This window comes from Macaca mulatta, chromosome 7 (assembly GCF_049350105.2).
Source record: "Macaca mulatta isolate MMU2019108-1 chromosome 7, T2T-MMU8v2.0, whole genome shotgun sequence".
In the NCBI taxonomy this organism is placed as follows: domain Eukaryota; kingdom Metazoa; phylum Chordata; class Mammalia; order Primates; family Cercopithecidae; genus Macaca; species Macaca mulatta.
This window is the reverse complement of record NC_133412.1, coordinates 11,817,158-11,827,110: the sequence shown is the minus strand read 5'-3', so window position 1 is coordinate 11,827,110 and position 9,953 is coordinate 11,817,158. Positions and strand designations below refer to the sequence as shown.

The window sequence follows — 9,953 nt, the reverse complement described above, 5'->3', positions numbered from 1 at the left end:
TGCCAGAGTTATGATTCAGACCCCATCCAATTGGCCCCAGAGCCACAGCATCTTACACTACCCTGCACTGTCCTCTACTGTCTCAGTCCTCAGGTCATCTTTGTAGGAGAGTTGAAACAGGAAGACAGAGGGTCACATTATTTGACCTTAGTTGGGGACATGTGCAAGGAGTGACAGAGTTTTCACTACTGTGTGTCTATCCAGGAGTCACCTCAAAAGCTCCACGAGTTTTAATTTGGGGATTACAAAGACATTTTAGCAAGTACACAATTTTGCAAATATGGGATTTACAAATAATGAGCGTCAACTATATTTGTGAGTGACTGCTAGGGTCTGTTTCATGGTAATCCCTTCCCCCAGTAGTGTGCAATGTTTCTTTAGCTTCTTTGATAGTTTATTTATTCATTCATGTATTTATTATGTACTTACTCTAAGCCAGGCTCTGCTTTAATCTGTGATGAACAAGCTAGAGATTAAGGTCCTGCCCTGTGGAATTTATGTAAGAGTAAGAAAGACAGATAGCTAAGTCTGGAGCTCAGCGGGTGAGGCCCAGGTTGGAACTATAGATTCACTTGACCAAGGTGTAACCTGGTGTGTGCCCTCCTACTGCACATCATAGTTCCGGAAGATTTCTGTTCTGTTCTTGTGTATAAACTCTTCCTTTTGAGCCTCTGTTCGTTGACACATGTCAACCTCTACTTGTCTTCTGTTGATTTTGAGGCCACTTGCCCATGTAACTGGCAGGACATTGAAGAAGAATCATACCGACCTGGTTCTGCTACCTACCAGCTGAGTTACTTTGGTCAAGCTCTTGGACTTCTGAGCCTGTTTCCTAATTTCAAAGGTGGTGATATGATGTGTTAGGCCCTGGTGGGTTTCAAGGAAGAGACACACACGTATGACCTTTGGTGATGAGGGCCGAATGTTAACTTGGATGGAACACCATCCAAGCAGCCATATTGTCGCTGGTCCTCATACTTTCAAACCCTCACAGAACATTAATTTAGCAGTATTTAGGATAGGATTTGAGCTCTGAAGAACTATAGTGTGATTATTTGTTCATATGACTATTTTCCATACTAGACCATGAGCTCCATGAGGGCAGGGTCTACAGTTTCATCTTTGTATCCTAGGCACTCAGTTCAGTGCCTGATACATACTAAAGAGGCACAAATGTTTCAAAAGTTGAGGAATTTTCAACTCTTCCTGAAAGAATAGGAAGATATAAAAGCTCCTCAGAGAAGGTATTATTTAAGCTTTTTTCTCTCTTTCTTTCTTTCTTTTTTTTTTTTCAGATGAAGTGTCACTCTGTCACCCAAGATGGAGTGCAGTGGCGTGATCTCAGCTCACTGCAACCTCCACCTCCCCGGTTCAAGCAATTATCCTGCCTCAGCCTCCGGAGTAGCTGAGATTACTGGCCTCCACAATTACGCCAAGCTATTTTTTTGTATTTGTAGTAGAGACGGGGTTTCACCATGTTGAAGTAGTTCAAGACTGCAGGCTGGTGTTGAACTACTGACCTCAGGGGATCTGCCTGCCGTGGCCTCCCAAAGTGCTGGGATTACAGGCATGAGCCACCGTGCCCAGCCTATTTAAGCTGATTCTTTAAGGGTGAGTAGAAATTTTTTCCAGGTGACTAAAACCTTGAGCCATTATTCCAAGCAGAGACCAGCAGGTGCAAAGACAAAGGGATATAGAGATGTTGAAGTTTACCAAACACTGCTAGATTAAGAAAACAAAAAGGAAACAATCAAAATCAAAACTTAAAATTAAAAGTCACCAATAAAAACTGTGAATGGGCTTGGCAAGACGTCACATCACAATTGAGTTAGCTATGACTGTAGACACTCAGTAATGGATATAAGTTTTAGGGAAAAAACATAACATTCGCAGGTTGTTGGCAGAGTATCCAGAACGATTTAGAAATACAGATGTTGAATTCTGGGATTAATTACACTGTAATGAAATCATTTCCTTCTCTGTGTATGAAGCATGTATGTGTCGCACTCTGTTCAAGGTGCTGAAAATCAGACTCTTCTCAAGGAGCTCATGAGCAATGAAGGGAGATGGATGGGTGAGCAACTGATGATCATGTGACAAGTGAGGTAATAGAGATATGACTAAAATGCTATCTAAAAGAGAAGTAAGGCATTACTCGTAATATATGGAGTGCTGGGGAAAGATTTATGAAATGAAGGTGGCCGGGCCTGATGGCTCACATTTGTGATACCGGCACTTTGGGAGATGGACGTGAGGGGAACCAGGAGGATCTAGGAGTTCAAGACCAGCCTGGTCAACAGAGCAAGACCCTGCCATCTCTATATTTGAAAAATAATTAAATATTTTTAACGAAGTGATGTTTGAGCACTCTGGAACACCGTACAAATGTGGGAGAGACTGAAGGAATACATGCAGCTTAATTTGAGTTTGCATTTTTTGAAATTTTATATTGTAGAAGTATACATGTTTACTGTTGTGGAATTAGAAAGAATTGATAGACAAGGAGGGCAGTCTACAAAGCACTCCATAGATCCACCATACTGAGACAGTGCTTAATGCTTTGATGGATTTATTTAAACTTTCTGTGCATATCATATATTGTATGCATACATGTGCACGGTTAAATAGAACGGGTTCTCCTTGGTGTTCTGTGTATCCATTTATTGTTATGAAGTACGTCCCCAAAGAGTACGTTTGCTTTGCCCGAGAGAGTCTTTTGCTACATACTGCTGTACGTAATGAAAACTAAAAAAGGGGCTAAGTTTTCAGCCTTGTGACCTTGTGGTGATTCAAGCAGAGGCTTCATCAAAGGCAGATTCAGAAATGAACTTGGTGTGTGCAGGTGGTTGTGCTTGACACTGTTGTTTGTAATAGTATGATAGGGATGATTTCAGTGTCCGCCAACAGGAACTGGTTAAGTAAACTGAGGTGCATCCAAATGATGCATACTGTGCAGCTGAAAAGAAGAATGAGAAAGACTCTGCACTCACGTAGAAGAACTCGGATCGATGGTGTGTGTGTTTTAAAAGGAAGAAGGAGTGGTATCGTAGGTGTGGTATGCTACTTTTTGTGTTGAGTGAGAAGAGTAGAATAAGAATATACATGTGTATTTTCAAAGATAAATTCTGAAATGATATATAAGAAACCAATTAAAAGTGTTTGGCTGTGGAAGGAGACTAGGACTGTGAATGGGATTTTGCCGCATACTTTTATAGATAGTTACATTTAGAAATTTTCTGAACTATATATTTGTACACATGACCCTTTTAAAAATAAGTGAATGAAGGAATGAAGTAGGATTATGAGAAAGAGATAAGGAAAAAGGATCTAAGGATCTACTAATATGTAACGATAGCAGCAAAAATTGGAAGAGTAGCCCCAGGAGGGTAGGGAGTCAGCCTTTCCTTTGTCTTTTCCTCAATTTCATATGTTAACATATATTCTGAGAATGATAAAACAGTTTGAAATGAAAATGTCTCCAGATCTCTTAAAATAAAAGGAAGATGAGCAGCTGTATATAGTGCACTTCCCAGAAATGGGCTGGATTCCCTCAAGAGGCAGGAGTTCTAGCCTACTTGGGATACATACATACAGGAGGAAAAATAAGAAAAAGAAAAGAGATTTAAAGATAAATAAATGGAAATAACACTTCTCCTTGATTATAAAGGAAATCACATTCTTTTTGTAAGAATTTGGATGACAAATATTAAGAAAAATCTTTAATTTGCCACTCAAAACATTCTGGTGTGTTGTTTTTTATACTTTTTATACATGTAAATATTTTCAAAAGTAGAATCATATTAGATAGTGTTTTGCCACTTACTGTATTTTGGGCATACTTCTGTGACAGGAAATATATCCTAGCATCATCATTTTTAATAGCTGGATGTATATTAAGTTTATCATTGCCGCCGCAGAGGTGAATTTTCTTATATATACATTTTAATGGAGTCGAGCAAGCATTTTTGGACTGAATTCATAGAAGTAGAATTTCCGGAGGGTAATAATTTTGAGAGTCTTTAATAGAAATTTTCAAATTATCCTCCAGGAAAAGTGTCTCAGTTTATACTCCCACCAACAGGAACAGAGCTCCAGGTTCCCCATTCCATTTGTCATCTTTGTGCCTTTATACAGAAAATGTCATTTTTTCATGACATTTCCTTGATTTCTAATGCTTTTGAATCTTTCTTATATACCTGTTGACCGTTTTTATTTTTGTGAGAAGTGACTGTTTCTCCATTGCCCATTTTCTGTTGAAAATCATTTGTTTTTTGGGGTTTTTTTTTTTTTTTTTTTTGGATTTTTTTCCTGAGTAATTATAAAGATTTCTCTACAGGCTAAAGATACAATACTTTTATTTGTCATTGAGGTTACTAAAACTTTCTCCTAGTAAGTAATTTGTTATTTCTTTCTATTTTTCTTTTCTTTCTTCCTTCCCTTCCCTTTCCTTTCCTTTCTTTTCCTTTTCTTCTTTTCTTTTATCTTTCGTTTCCTTCTTTCCTTCCTTTTTTGTTTTCTTCCTTTTTTCCTTTTCCTTCCTTCCTTCCTTCTTCCTTTCCTTTCCTTTCTTTTCCTTTTCTGTTTCCCCTTTCTTCCTTCCTTCCTTCCTCTCTCCCTCCCTCCTTCCCTTCCACCCCTCTCTCCCTTACTCCCTCCCTTCCTTCCTTCTTCCTCCAAACTCCAAAGTCACATTTCACTTAATTTTTATCCTGGCAAATTTGAAAGTATTTTAACTTCGTGATTTTGGTGTAAACAGGAGCAGGAGAGAATGTAATTATCTAGGTCTCACTCTGTCACCCAGGCTGGAGTGCAGTGCCATAATCATAGCTACTGCAGCCTCGAACTCCCGGGAAGAAGCAATTTTCCCACCTCAGCCTGCCAAGTAGCTAGCATGACAGGTCTGTGCCACAATGCCCAGCTGCTTTAAAAAATTTTTTTTGCAGAGATGAGAATTCCCTATGCTTCCCAGGCTTGTCTTGAACTCTTGACTTCAAGTAATCCTCCCACCTTGGCTTGTCAGAGTGCTGGGATTACAGGTGTGAACTACTGCTCCTGGCAGAGAGTTTAGTTTTGTTTGCTACTGCTGTTCTTGGTATCTTCTCATCTTTGAGGTTTTGGTGCTAGTGCTGAAGTATTACACTCACCGTCCAAGGTTTACAGGACTTTTGTTTTAATACGGAACAGATGGAACTGTTTAGTTCTGCATCTTTGCAGGTACACCTAATGTGCCGACCAGGACTCTGCTTTATATCCATTGAAAGCAAGAAGTAATACAGTAAAACTGTGCCTGGCTAGAGGCTTTGAAGGAATGGAGTGTTCTGTTTGGATTCTATTCACTTGGAAGGATGAAGGTGAAAACAATTCAGAACTTAAATTTCCTTTGAATGCAATTTGGAAGTATAGCCAATGGTTCCACTTTTCTTCTCCAGTAAGTTTGGACATTCTGATCTACTTGGTGTTTTATGATAGAACTCCTAGTGTGCCTGAGACTTAGATTGTGAAGATACTTTTTTAAAACTAGCTGTCAGACGATATAAATGGTTTTCTATGAGATAAGGCTGGATGAGAACTAATACTTGTACGTATACTTTTTTGACTGAACTTCTGATTGCCACTTGTTTTCTTTCGGAACTCATGAAAATAAAACACATTGGATGGAGGGTGGGAGTAGGAAGGAGAGTTATGTGTTTTAATTGCATGCCATTGCCGCATATCGAGACACAACATAGAGTATCCCTGGCTTTTGACGTACAGAAGAAAACACATTTTTCTACCTGCTGTACGGCAGAGGTTCCCGAACACCTGGAAGGATGACTGCAGCACAGATTGCTGAGCCCTGCTCCTGAGTGTCTGATTCACCAGGTCCAGGGTAGGGCCTGAGAATTTGCACTTATGAAAAGTTCTCAGGTGCTGCTGGTGCTGCTATTCCAGAGACTACATTATTGAGAACCACTCTTGTCTACTAACTGTAAATTGTAGAACTCTACACAAAAGCTTAGTTTGCTCTGGGATAAGAAGCACACACAGGTTATGGAGCAAATCGTGAAAGATTCAACCCTTGATCCCAGCCTTGTGTGAACTCCAGGTACCAATTAGTACACAGTGACATAACACAATTCTTGGTTTTCGTGATTGCAAGTGATAGCCAAGTATCAAGTGAGAAATTCAGTTTTGTTTGCAAGGCTTAGAGAGGCCAGGTGATTCTAGAAAAATGGGCCTTGTGTTTGTTTTAAACCGGTAAAGAGCTTTGAGTGCTTATTAAATTGAAAGCTTTTAAAATCTATTTTGTATTGTATTGTACTGTATTGTATTGTATTTCTTTTGAGATGGAGTTTTGCTCTGTCGCCCTGGCTGGAGTGCAGTGGCGTGAGCTTGGCTCACTGCAACCTCCGTCTCCTGGGTCCAAGTGATTCTCCTGCCTCAGCCTCCCAAATAGCTGGAATTACCGGCACCCACCACCACACCTGGCTAGTTTTTGTAGTTTTAGCAGAGATGGGGTTTCACCATGTTGGCCAGGCTGGTCTCGAACTCCTGACCTCAGAGGATCCACCCGTCTCAGGTTCCCAAGGTGCTGGGATTACAGGCTTGAGCCTCTACACCTGGCTCAAAACCTCTGTGTTTTTCCAGATACTAAACATGCTTCTTGTTTGAGGGAAAAAAAAAAGTCTTAACAATAACGTAGGAGAATAAGAGAAACGTTTTTCCAAAAAAGAGAAATCACTGTGATTATCTTATTGGAATGTTGAATAATATAGTCTGCTTCATTAATCATCAAGCATGCTATGGATTTTCCATTTTTATAAGATCTGTATCTCAGTTCAGGTAATACTGATAATTTTGTACTGTATTTGAAGATAAAAATATAGGCCAAAACCATAGACCTTGCATAGAAACTGGGTAATGAAGACAGCTCTAGATAAACACATAGATACACACACACAGACACACATCTATATATAAAGTATGCACACATATATTTTTTAAAGTTTTAAAGCTTTTAAAGCAAAAGTTGGCCCCTTCCCTCTCCCAGAGTGGGCAGCCCCTCCCCTCTTTCAGAGTGGGTGGGAACAGCAGGTGCATGAGTAACTTTCCTTATGAGCCAGGGGTCCTTCTGGACACACTGCTGCCTGGTCACGCCCCTTTACCTTTCATGGTTCTCCTTGACCAATAGGCTTGGAGCATTAAGGCCACGCCCCTATTCTACATTCTACTGGTGCCCTGGTTACCACTCCTGTGGCTCAGTCACACAGCTGCCTGGTAGGTGACTGCAGGTCTTGATCAGTGCTCACTGGGATTTCGCTGTTGTGGCCCCAACCCCACCTCCCTTTCCCGCCCCACGATGGCAGAAGAAACTCCGCAGAGCAGATTGACCGCAGCCAAGAAAAAGGTAAAAACGCACCAGGTCATGGCCCCCAACCCAGCTACAGATCCCCTCCGACGACAAGACTGCTGCCAGAGCCCATATCACTGCTGAGGTACACTGGACAGGGCCCTCCAATGCAGGTGCCTCTGGACTCCCCCCGCAAAAGTCTTGTCAGTCAGCCCTGCCCCTTCAGCATCAGCCCAGTCCCTGCCCTCGCCCATCACTCTAGGGTGACTTTGGGCGGGTGACTCCTGGGGCTCCCCTCTCCATTACTAGGCTCTCACCTCCTGCCGACCCAAGCTCGACCTCCCTGGGCTCTTTGCGCTCTTGTCTCCAAGAACCTGGGTTCCCCAGCCCCAGGCCCCACCCTCGCCAGTCATCCCTGGGTGACTTTGGGCTGGTGACTCCTGGAGTTCCCTGCTGCAGACTCTGCCCTCCTCTCCTGCTGCCTCAAGGTCAACCTCCCTGGGCTCCTTGCGCTGGCGTCTCCAAGGTCCTGGGTGTCAACCCTGTGTTTCCCTCCCCCATCGTGGAGTGGTAACTCGGACATTGCGCTGATGTGGTCCCTCCCCCCAATCAGGAGGAGTGGAATGTAGTGATGTCACAGTCTGCCTGGGAACTGTCATTACTGGAAGACCGGCCTTTGATCTTATGACCCAGTCCCCTAAGTGTCCCCACCCCATTTCTGGTTCCTCTGCTCACAGTGCAAATTTCCAGCTGGAAGGGGAATGGAGACTGTGGGACCTAGGAGCAAGAGGTTCCAGGCTGCCTCACTCCCTTAACATCGACATTGACGGGGGAAAAGCCTACACTTCCCCTGTGAGCGCAAAACGTTGACCGTACCTCCAAGTGGCAATGGGAGAATGGTTTTGGTTTGGTTTTCTCCCAGGCTTCTACTTTCCAGAGAGATTTTAACGTTTTTTTCTGAGTTCTCCACCTCATATTCTAATTCTCCATGGTTCTGGGACCAGACTGCCCTTCAGTCAGTCGTCTCTGAAGTGAGATTTGCTCATCTTCTGTGGAATAGATCTTGGGAAACTGAACTTGACAGCTTGACTCTTCCTCATATTATCTCGACCTGGGGTACTTTGAATGCCACAGGATAAATGTGAGACATCTTTCTGAAGCATCAGTTTCCCTTGATTCTCTTGAGATCAAGAGAAAAAACATGAATATACTTAGGGATGACAGTCACATAGGTTTCTAAGAGAATACCAGACTTCTCTCTGAAATGAGACTGGGTAGTCCTCTTTCTGATAAATTCCTGGGTTTAACAGAAAGGCTGCCTTCTGCCGTGAGGATACATTGATATAGAAGTTTGAGAGGTACTGGTGCACTTCTTAACACTAACAGACGTGTGAGGGTGTATGACTCTAAACCGCAGGGCATACGGTTCCTGCCTACTTAATGTTTACTTTTCTACCTCTGCCTCTGGTTTTGGTCCCTGGCAGCTGCTATTCTTGGCAAGACCACAGAGCTTGGAGTCAGAAGACTGAGTTTCAAAGTTCCAGTATCGCCTTTTTCTTTTTCTTTTTTTTTTTTCTAGCTATGATATCAATCCCTCTCAGTCCCTAAAAGATTGTGACAACACCTCTTATACAGCTGTTAGTGTCGTTAAATCAGATGGTGTATAAGAGTATTTTGTCAAAACTCTAAGGGAGGATGTGGCTGTAGGGGCCGATAGGTCTCATGAGGATTACTGCTCTTCTTTCCCACAGTTAAAAGAATATTGGCACAGAAACAGCCCTGCTGTTCCAGCAGAAGCAAAGAGGAACAGGAAAACAAATGGCAGTAGCCCTGAGACACCCACTTCTGCTGGTTGCCACTCAGCTCGGGATGTGAGTCTTGGTGGCCAGGCTCCTGGGGACAGGGGACCAAAGGGGCAGTAGAGGGTAATTGTTAAGATTGTGGATGGACCGTTGGGTACTGGTTAAGAATTCTGGGTTTAGCCAGGCACAGTGACTCATGTTTGTAATCCCAGCACTTTGGGAGACCAACCCGGGCAGATCACAAGGTCAGGAAATTGAGACCATTCTGCCTAACATGGTGAAACCCCGTCTTCACTGAAAAATACCAAAAAAATTAGCCAGCATGGTGGTAGGTGCCTGTATTCCCAGCTGCTCGGGAGGCTGAGGCAGGAGAATGGCATGAACCAGGACGCGGAGCTTGCAGTGAGCCAAGATCTCGCCACGGCACTCCAGCCTGGGAGACAGAGCGAGATTCTGTCTCACAAAAAGCAAAAAAAAAAAAAAACGAATTCTGGGTTTGAATCCTGCCTTTCCGTCTGCTAGGGATATGATTTAGGGCAAGTTGCTTGAGATTTTCGGGCCTCTTTTTACACATCTGTATAATAGAGGTTCTATTGTTTGACTTCCATTTGTGAAGTTTAAATGAGATGTCTTATTGTTGTTTTTATGTTAATCCCTAGTACATGGCCTGCTGTAAACACTCAGGGCACCCACGATATGGTCATTGCTCTTTGATTTTCCTCATCCCCAGTCTCAAGGGGAAGCCAGGACAATGAGAACAGCCACTTGCCATCAGGAGTCACTGATGTCAGGCCCCAGGATGGGATGGTGGGGAAGTAAGA

General features: G+C 42.8%; 1 pseudogene; it reads left to right on the top strand.

Moving 5' to 3' along the window:
* The first annotated feature begins 1,992 nt into the window (after positions 1–1,992).
* Positions 1,993–9,942, top strand: LOC144329762 (uncharacterized; annotated as a pseudogene).
* Positions 9,943–9,953: the final 11 nt, after the last annotated feature.